This window comes from Amphiura filiformis, chromosome 9 (assembly GCF_039555335.1).
Source record: "Amphiura filiformis chromosome 9, Afil_fr2py, whole genome shotgun sequence".
Taxonomy (NCBI): Eukaryota; Metazoa; Echinodermata; class Ophiuroidea; order Amphilepidida; family Amphiuridae; genus Amphiura; species Amphiura filiformis.
In genome coordinates, this window is record NC_092636.1 from 9,053,557 (window position 1) to 9,065,728 (window position 12,172).

Consider the following 12,172-nt stretch of genomic DNA (forward strand, 5'->3'; position numbering starts at 1 on the left):
AACGGTAGACAGCACACAATGCCATATGTGATTAAATGCTATCTACTGTAGACAGCACATAATGCCATATGTGATTACATGCTATATACGGTAGACAGCACATAATGCCATATGTGTTTAAATGCTATCTACTGCAGACAGCACACAATGCCATATATGATTAAATGCTATCTACGGTAGACAGCACATAATGTCATATGTGATTAAATGCTGTCTACTGCAGACAGCACGCAATGCCATATGTGATTAAATGCTATCTACGGTAGACGGCACATAATGACATATTTGATTAAATGCTGTCTACTGCAGACAGCACACAATGCCATATGTGATTAAATGCTATCTACGGTAGACAGCACATAATGCCATATGTGATTAACTGCTGTCTACTGTTGACAGCACACAATGACATATTTGATTAAATGCTATCTACTGTAGACAGCACACAATGCAATATGTGATTAAATGCTATCTACGGTAGACAGCACACAATGCCATATGTGATTAAATACTATCTACGGTAGACAGCACACAATGACATATTTGATTAAATGCTATCTACTGCAGACAGCACACAATGCCATATGTGATTAAATGCTATCTACGGTAGACCGCACACAATGCCATATGTGATTAAATGCTATTAACGGTAGACAGCACACAATGCCATATGTGATTAAATGCTATCTACTGCAGACAACACACAATGACATATGTGTTTAAATGCTATCTACGGTAGACAGCACACAATGCCATATGTGAATAAATGCTATCTACTGTAGACAGCACACAATGCAATATGTGATTAAATGCTATCTACTGTAGACAGCACACAATGCAATGTGTGATTAAATGCTATCTACTGTAGGCAGCACACGATTCCATATGTGATTAAATGCTATCTACTGCAGATAGCACACAATGCCATATGTGAATAAACGCTATCTACTGCAGACAGCACACAATGCCATATGTGAATAAATGCTATCTACTGTAGACAGCACACAATGCCATATGTGATTAAATGTTATCTACTGTAGGCAGCACACGATGCCATATGTGATTAAATGCTATCTACTGTAGGCAGCGCACAATGCCATATTTGATTAAAAGCTATCTTCTGTAGGTAACACACAATGCCATATATGATTAAATGCTATCTACTGTAATGCCATATGTGATTAAATGCTATCTACTGTAGGCAGCACACAATGCCATATTTGATTAAATGCTATCTACTGTAGGTAACACACAATGCCATATGTGTTTAAATACTATCTACTGCAGACAGCACACAATGCCATATGTGATTAAATGCTATCTACGGTAGACAGCACACAATGCCATATGTGATTAAGTGTTATCTACTGTAGGTAACACACAATGCCATGTGTGATTAAATGCTATCTACTGTACACAGCACATAATGCCATATGTGTTTAAATGCTATCTACTGTACGTAACACGCAATGCCATATTTGATTAAATGTTATCTACGGTAGACAGCACACAATGCCACATGTGATTAAATGCTATCTACGGTAGACAGCACACAATGCCATGTGTGATTAAATGTTATCTACTGTAGGTAACACACAATGACATGTGTGATTAAATGCTATCTACTGTACACAGCACATAATGCCATATATGTTTAAATGCTATCTACTGTAGGTAACACGCAATGCCATATTTGATTAAATGTTATCTACGGTAGACAGCACACAATGCCACATGTGATTAAATGCTATCTACTGCAGACAGCACACAATGCAATACGTGATTAAATGCTATCTACTGTAGACAGCACACAATGCCATATGTGATTAAATGCTATCTACGGTAGACAGCACACAATGCCATATGTGATTAAATACTATCTACGGTAGACAGCACACAATGACATATTTGATTAAATGCTATCTACTGTAGACAGCACCCAATGCAATATGTGATTAAATGCTATCTACGGTAGACAGCACACAATGCCATATGTGATTAAATACTATCTACGGTAGACAGCACACAATGACATATTTGATTAAATGCTATCTACTGCAGACAGCACACAATGCCATATGTGATTAAATGCTATCTACGGTAGACAGCACACAATGCCATGTGTGATTAAATGCTATCTACTGTAGGCAGCGCACAATGCCATATTTGATTAAAAGCTATCTACTGTAGGCAGCAAAAATGCCATATGTGATTAAATGCTATCTACTGTAGACAGCACACAATGCCATATGTGATTAAATACTATCTACGGTAGACAGCACACAATGACATATTTGATTAAATGCTATCTACTGTAGACAGCACACAATGCAATATGTGATTAAATGCTATCTACGGTAGACAGCACACAATGCCATATGTGATTAAATACTATCTACGGTAGACAGCACACAATGACATATTTGATTAAATGCTATCTACTGCAGACAGCACACAATGCCATATGTGATTAAATGCTATCTACGGTAGACAGCACACAATGCCATATGTGATTAAATGCTATTAACGGTAGACAGCACACAATGCCATATGTGATTAAATGCTATCTACTGCAGACAACACACAATGACATATGTGTTTAAATGCTATCTACGGTAGACAGCACACAATGCCATATGTGAATAAATGCTATCTACTGTAGACAGCACACAATGCAATATGTGATTAAATGCTATCTACTGTAGACAGCACACAATGCAATGTGTGATTAAATGCTATCTACTGTAGGCAGCACACGATTCCATATGTGATTAAATGGTATCTACTGCAGACAGCACACAATGCCATATGTGAATAAACGCTATCTACTGCAGACAGCACACAATGCCATATGTGAATAAATGCTATCTACTGTAGACAGCACACAATGCCATATGTGATTAAATGCTATCTACTGTAGGCAGCACACGATGCCATATGTGATTAAATGCTATCTACTGTAGGCAGCGCACAATGCCATATTTGATTAAAAGCTATCTTCTGTAGGTAACACACAATGCCATATATGATTAAATGCTATCTACTGTAGGCAGCAAAAATGCCATATGTGATTAAATGCTATCTACTGTAGGCAGCACACAATGCCATATTTGATTAAATGCTATCTACTGTAGGTAACACACAATGCCATATGTGTTTAAATACTATCTACTGCAGACAGCACACAATGCCATATGTGATTAAATGCTATCTACGGTAGACAGCACACAATGCCATATGTGATTAAATGTTATCTACTGTAGGTAACACACAATGCCATGTGTGATTAAATGCTATCTACTGTACACAGCACATAATGCCATATGTGTTTAAATGCTATCTACTGTACGTAACACGCAATGCCATATTTGATTAAATGTTATCTACGGTAGACAGCACACAATGCCACATGTGATTAAATGCTATCTACGGTAGACAGCACACAATGCCATGTGTGATTAAATGTTATCTACTGTAGGTAACACACAATGACATGTGTGATTAAATGCTATCTACTGTACACAGCACATAATGCCATATATGTTTAAATGCTATCTACTGTAGGTAACACGCAATGCCATATTTGATTAAATGTTATCTACGGTAGACAGCACACAATGCCACATGTGATTAAATGCTATCTACTGCAGACAGCACACAATGCAATACGTGATTAAATGCTATCTACTGTAGACAGCACACAATGCCATATGTGATTAAATGCTATCTACTGTAGACAGCACACAATGCAATGTGTGATTAAATGCTATCTACTGTAGGCAGCACACGATTCCATATGTGATTAAATGCTATCTACTGCAGATAGCACACAATGCCATATGTGAATAAACGCTATCTACTGCAGACAGCACACAATGCCATATGTGAATAAATGCTATCTACTGTAGACAGCACACAATGCCATATGTGATTAAATGTTATCTACTGTAGGCAGCACACGATGCCATATGTGATTAAATGCTATCTACTGTAGGCAGCGCACAATGCCATATTTGATTAAAAGCTATCTTCTGTAGGTAACACACAATGCCATATATGATTAAATGCTATCTACTGTAGGCAGCAAAAATGCCATATGTGATTAAATGCTATCTACTGTAGGCAGCACACAATGCCATATTTGATTAAATGCTATCTACTGTAGGTAACACACAATGCCATATGTGTTTAAATACTATCTACTGCAGACAGCACACAATGCCATATGTGATTAAATGCTATCTACGGTAGACAGCACACAATGCCATATGTGATTAAGTGTTATCTACTGTAGGTAACACACAATGCCATGTGTGATTAAATGCTATCTACTGTACACAGCACATAATGCCATATGTGTTTAAATGCTATCTACTGTACGTAACACGCAATGCCATATTTGATTAAATGTTATCTACGGTAGACAGCACACAATGCCACATGTGATTAAATGCTATCTACGGTAGACAGCACACAATGCCATGTGTGATTAAATGTTATCTACTGTAGGTAACACACAATGACATGTGTGATTAAATGCTATCTACTGTACACAGCACATAATGCCATATATGTTTAAATGCTATCTACTGTAGGTAACACGCAATGCCATATTTGATTAAATGTTATCTACGGTAGACAGCACACAATGCCACATGTGATTAAATGCTATCTACTGCAGACAGCACACAATGCAATACGTGATTAAATGCTATCTACTGTAGACAGCACACAATGCCATATGTGATTAAATGCTATCTACGGTAGACAGCACACAATGCCATATGTGATTAAATACTATCTACGGTAGACAGCACACAATGACATATTTGATTAAATGCTATCTACTGTAGACAGCACCCAATGCAATATGTGATTAAATGCTATCTACGGTAGACAGCACACAATGCCATATGTGATTAAATACTATCTACGGTAGACAGCACACAATGACATATTTGATTAAATGCTATCTACTGCAGACAGCACACAATGCCATATGTGATTAAATGCTATCTACGGTAGACAGCACACAATGCCATGTGTGATTAAATGCTATCTACTGTAGGCAGCATACGATGCCATATGTGATTAAATGCTATCTACTGTAGGCAGCGCACAATGCCATATTTGATTAAAAGCTATCTACTGTAGGCAGCAAAAATGCCATATGTGATTAAATGCTATCTACTGTAGACAGCACACAATGCCATATGTGATTAAATACTATCTACGGTAGACAGCACACAATGACATATTTGATTAAATGCTATCTACTGTAGACAGCACACAATGCAATATGTGATTAAATGCTATCTACGGTAGACAGCACACAATGCCATATGTGATTAAATACTATCTACGGTAGACAGCACACAATGACATATTTGATTAAATGCTATCTACTGCAGACAGCACACAATGCCATATGTGATTAAATGCTATCTACGGTAGACAGCACACAATGCCATATGTGATTAAATGCTATTAACGGTAGACAGCACACAATGCCATATGTGATTAAATGCTATCTACTGCAGACAACACACAATGACATATGTGTTTAAATGCTATCTACGGTAGACAGCACACAATGCCATATGTGAATAAATGCTATCTACTGTAGACAGCACACAATGCAATATGTGATTAAATGCTATCTACTGTAGACAGCACACAATGCAATGTGTGATTAAATGCTATCTACTGTAGGCAGCACACGATTCCATATGTGATTAAATGGTATCTACTGCAGACAGCACACAATGCCATATGTGAATAAACGCTATCTACTGCAGACAGCACACAATGCCATATGTGAATAAATGCTATCTACTGTAGACAGCACACAATGCCATATGTGATTAAATGCTATCTACTGTAGGCAGCACACGATGCCATATGTGATTAAATGCTATCTACTGTAGGCAGCGCACAATGCCATATTTGATTAAAAGCTATCTTCTGTAGGTAACACACAATGCCATATATGATTAAATGCTATCTACTGTAGGCAGCAAAAATGCCATATGTGATTAAATGCTATCTACTGTAGGCAGCACACAATGCCATATTTGATTAAATGCTATCTACTGTAGGTAACACACAATGCCATATGTGTTTAAATACTATCTACTGCAGACAGCACACAATGCCATATGTGATTAAATGCTATCTACGGTAGACAGCACACAATGCCATATGTGATTAAATGTTATCTACTGTAGGTAACACACAATGCCATGTGTGATTAAATGCTATCTACTGTACACAGCACATAATGCCATATGTGTTTAAATGCTATCTACTGTACGTAACACGCAATGCCATATTTGATTAAATGTTATCTACGGTAGACAGCACACAATGCCACATGTGATTAAATGCTATCTACAGTAGACAGCACACAATGCCATGTGTGATTAAATGTTATCTACTGTAGGTAACACACAATGACATGTGTGATTAAATGCTATCTACTGTACACAGCACATAATGCCATATATGTTTAAATGCTATCTACTGTAGGTAACACGCAATGCCATATTTGATTAAATGTTATCTACGGTAGACAGCACACAATGCCACATGTGATTAAATGCTATCTACTGCAGACAGCACACAATGCAATACGTGATTAAATGCTATCTACTGTAGACAGCACACAATGCCATATGTGATTAAATGCTATCTACGGTAGACAGCACACAATGCCATATGTGATTAAATACTATCTACGGTAGACAGCACACAATGACATATTTGATTAAATGCTATATACTGTAGACAGCACACAATGCAATATGTGATTAAATGCTATCTACGGTAGACAGCACACAATGCCATATGTGATTAAATACTATCTACGGTAGACAGCACACAATGACATATTTGATTAAATGCTATCTACTGCAGACAGCACACAATGCCATATGTGATTAAATGCTATCTACGGTAGACAGCACACAATGCCATATGTGATTAAATGCTATTAACGGTAGACAGCACACAATGCCATATGTGATTAAATGCTATCTACTGCAGACAACACACAATGACATATGTGTTTAAATGCTATCTACGGTAGACAGCACATAATGTCATATGTGATTAAATGCTGTCTACTGCAGACAGCACACAGTGCCATATGTGATTAAATGCTATCTACGGTAGACAGCACATAATGCCATATGTGTTTAAATTCTATCTACGGTAGACAGCACATAATGCCATATGTGATTAAATGCTGTCTACTGCAGACAGCACACAATGCCATATGTGATTAAATGCTATCTACGGTAGACAGCACACAATGCCATATGTGATTAAATACTATCTACGGTAGACAGCACACAATGACATATATGATTAAATGCTATCTAATGCAGACAGCACACAATGCAATATGTGATTAAATGCTATCTACGGTAGACAGCACACAATGCCATATGTGATTAAATACTATCTACGGTAGAGAGCACACAATGACATATTTGATTAAATGCTATCTACTGCAGACAGCACACAATGCAATATGTGATTAAATGCTATATACGGTAGACAGCACACAGTGTCATATGTGTTTAAATACTATCTACGGTAGACAGCACACAATGCCATATGTGATTAAATGCTATCTACGGCAGACAGCACACAATGCAATATGTGATTAAATGCTATCTACTGCAGACAGCACACAATGACATATGTGTTTAAATGCTATTAACGGTAGACAGCACACAATGCCATATGTGATTAAATGCTATCTACTGTAGACAGCACATAATGCCATATGTGATTACATGCTATATACGGTAGACAGCACATAATGCCATATGTGTTTAAATGCTATCTACTGCAGACAGCACACAATGCCATATATGATTAAATGCTATCTACGGTAGACAGCACATAATGTCATATGTGATTAAATGCTGTCTACTGCAGACAGCACGCAATGCCATATGTGATTAAATGCTATCTACGGTAGACGGCACATAATGACATATTTGATTAAATGCTGTCTACTGCAGACAGCACACAATGCCATATGTGATTAAATGCTATCTACGGTAGACAGCACATAATGCCATATGTGATTAAATGCTGTCTACTGTTGACAGCACACAATGCCATATGTGATTAAATGCTATCTACGGTAGACAGCACACAATGCCATATGTGATTAAATGCTGTCTACTGCAGACAGCACACAATGACATATTTGATTAAATGCTATCTACTGCAGACAGCACACAATGTAATATGTGATTAAATGCTATCTACGGTAGACAGCACACAATGCCATATGTGATTAAATGATATCTACTGAAGACAGCACACAATGCCATATGTGATTAAATGCCATCTAGGGTAGACAGCACACAATACCATATGTGATTAAATGCCCTCTACTGTAGACAGCACACAATGCCATATGTGATTAAAAGCTATATACGGTAGACAGCACACAATGCCATATGTGATTAAATGCTATCTACTGTAGGCAACACACAATGCCATGTGTGATTAAATGCTATCTACTGTAGGCAACACACAATGCCATATGTGATTAAATGCTATCTACTGTAGGCAACACATAATGCCATATGTGATTAAATGCAATCTACTGTAGACAGCACACAATGCAAATAAAATTCAAATATTAAATTACTCAAACATAACATTGCCATGCCTTGGTTGATTGCCATTCAGAATTTTAACCAGAGGTTTTGCAATGTACTCCTATAACTAACGAATCGAGTGATAGATCTTTACCCACTGGGTCAGGTTAGGATTTCGACGTTATTTCAACATTGATACAACGTCGGCTGGGTTAGAAAACGCCCCTTGCCCTTCCCCAATTCAAACAAACAAAAACGAAACACTCAAACAACGCACTCATAAAGACATTGATGTCTGCACTTACATATTTTGTTGGTACGCAATCTTGATAGATTTTTGTCTAATTTCTTATAACAATACTGAAACTGCTCGTAACTTAGTAAACCAATTTCAAATACGTCATGACCAGTAACATAAAATAAGCTTGCCGTGAAATAAATAAATAAATAAATAAATAAATAAATAAATAAATAAATAAATAAATAAATAAATAAATAAATAAATAAATAAATAAATAAATAAATAAATAAATAAATAAATAAATAAATAAATAAATAAATAAATAAATAAATAAATAAATAAATAAATAAATAAATAAATAAATAAATAAATGAATAAATAAATAAATAAAAACACGGGTGCCATTTCGCGATATCAAATTGTTTCACAGTCACGAACATTGTTTTAACAAGACAACAATGCCTTTATGACGCCAATATAAAGTCACGCTTTACCAAGGCGCTGTGATAGTCTAGTGGTTAGGACATTGCGTTGTGGCCGCAATAACCCAGGTTCGAATCCTGGTCACGGCAATTTTTTGTCTATCATTATTTTACTGCTGCAAGCAGTTACAGCAACGTAAAAATATATTCTTCTCTTTCGTAAATATATATTCTTCTGTCATAAAATTGCGTAGAAATAAACTTTCATAAAATATGGACAGCTGTCCTTTTGTGTGTGTTGTTGTTGCATTTTGTTGTTCTTGTTGTAATTTTTATTATTATTGTTATTATTTTTTAAGGAAGAGGGTCTAGTCCGGTCTACAGATCCGTACCGGAAATAATGAATTATAGGATCCGAAGGCGTGGCTAGGATTGTTGGTCATCAATTGGAAATTTTGAACTTTTGTGTTGAAGATATAGATATTTTTTTGACAAAAACATCAAAAATATTTATGTGTTTTTGGGAAAAAATGTTTATCTTCAATTTCAAAGGACAAAATTTCCAATTGATCGTCATCACAGATCATACACCTTTATTGCCATTAGGTTTATACAGTTTACTTTGAGGACTGTTAAATTTCAAAAATATCAATAAATAAATAAATAAATAAATAAATAAATAAATATAAAAATAAATAAATAAATAAATAAATAAATAAATAAATAAATAAATAAATAAAAACACGGGTGGTATTTCGCGATATCAAATTGTTTCACAGTCACGAACATGGTTTTAACAAGACAAAAATGCCTTTATGACGCCAATATGAAGTCACGCTTTACCAAGTCGCTGTGATAGTCTAGTGGTTAGGACATTGCGTTGTGGCCGCAATAACCCAGGTTCGAATCCTGGTCACGGCAATCTTTTGTCTATCATTATTTTACTGCTGCAAGCAGTTACAGCAACGTAAAAATATATTCTTCTGTCATAATAGGGTTACTCCATATGAAATCAAGGAGGCGCCCCACCTGACCCCCTCAGATTTGCTTTATATTTTAGTCATATGTTGTACCTGTAAAAATATTAAAAACCTGCAAATTTGAGGTTTGTAGCTCTTACGGATTTTCTGTGGCAGCCATTTAAAGTTGGAGTAGGGGGGTCTAAATTTGGACCCAAAAGTTGCCCTTTAAATAAATTTCATCTTTGGGAGTCTGTGCCTTCTTTATAAAAAGAGAGAGAGGTCTGAGACTTTGTATATACACTAACTGCATGCCCAATTTGTCAACAAATAAAAAATAAAAAAATTCTGTAATTGCGCGTTGTGTCACGGGGTCATTAAATATGCAAAAAAAAATGTAAGGTTTTGTAAACTGGCAAGTTTAGCTCCCTTAAACTCACATTTTTTGTCAGATTAATTATTTTTTGTTATCACTGATGCTATATATAGGATAAATACAATGCATATCCAAAAAATTGAGGTCACAACTCATTTACATTTCGAACAGCGCCCTCACGAAGATGACATTTATTGTAAATTCAACATTTTCAGGGGCCCTAAAGTCGATGTGGTCCACCTTCAAAATTGATAAAACATCACTTTTATATAACTACTAGTCTTAAATTAAAACTTTGCTAAGTCCCAGTAATTGTATAGGTTGACTTCATATAAAACAACAAGCCCAAAGTTGACCATTTTCTTATGATTGCATGTAGTGTAAATGTGCCGAATTCGGAAGGCTTGAAAGTCAAATTGGCCCCAATATTGAAAATAAAATGAAATAAAAGTAAATAGGGCCAATAACTACGCATCTAGTCATTTATTTTCAATCTTGTGGCCATTTTGACTTTTAAACCTTCCGAATTCGGCACATTTGCAGTACATGCAATCATAAGAAAATGGTCAATTTTGGGCTTGTCGTTTTATATGAAGTCAACCTATAAAATTACTGGGATTGAGCAAAGTTGTAATTTGAGACTAGTAGTCATATAAAAGTGATGTTTTATAAATTTTGTAGGTTGACCACATCGACTTTGGGCCCACTGAAAATGGTGAATTTGCATTAATTTTCATCTACACCAACTTTAAATGGCTACCATAGAAAATCTGTATATATTGAAAATGAAATGGAAATAAAAGTAAATAGGACCAATAACTACTCATCTAATCATTTATTTTTAATATTATGGCCAATCTGACTTTCAAGCCTTCCGAATTCGGCACATTTGCACTACATGCAATCATAAGAAAATGGTCAACTTTGGGCTTGTCATTTTATATGAAGTCAACCTATACAATTACTGGGACTTACCAAAGTTGTAATTTAAGACTAGTAGTTATATAAAAGTGATGTTTTATAAATTTTGAAGGTGGACCACATCGACTTTGGGCCCCCTGAAAATGTTGAATTTGCAATAAATTTCATCTTCGTGAGGCGCTATTCGAAATGTAAATGAGTTGTGACCTCAATGTTTTGATATGCATTGTATTTATCCTATACATAGCATCAGTGATAACAAAAATAATTAATCTGACAAAAATGTGAATTTAGGGGGCTAAACTTGCCAGTTTACAAAACATTACATTTTTCTTGCATATTTAATGACCCCGTGACACAACGCGCAATTACAGAATTTTTTTTTTTTTTATATTTTGACAAATTGGGCATGCAGTTAGTGTGTATACAAAGTTTAAGACCTCTCTTTCTTTTTATAAAGAAGGCACAGACTCCCAAAGATGAAATTTATTTAAAGGGCAACTTTTGGGTCCAAATTTAGACCCCCCTACTCCAACTTTAAATGGCTGCCACAGAAAATCCGTAAGAGCTACAGGCCGCAGATTTGCAGGTAGTTAAGATTTTTACAGGTACAACATATGACTACAATA

At 35.7% G+C, this 12,172-nt stretch overlaps 2 non-coding genes across 2 annotated transcripts; both read left to right on the forward strand.

The window, feature by feature from the left end:
* Positions 1-9,365: 9,365 nt before the first annotated feature.
* On the forward strand, positions 9,366-9,437 carry Trnah-gug (transfer RNA histidin (anticodon GUG)). Its single transcript has one exon. It is a non-coding gene; the product is annotated as a tRNA-His (tRNA).
* Positions 9,438-10,136: 699 nt separating this feature from the next.
* Trnah-gug (transfer RNA histidin (anticodon GUG)) lies at positions 10,137-10,208 on the forward strand. Its single transcript has one exon. It is a non-coding gene; the product is annotated as a tRNA-His (tRNA).
* The last annotated feature ends 1,964 nt before the right edge of the window (positions 10,209-12,172 follow it).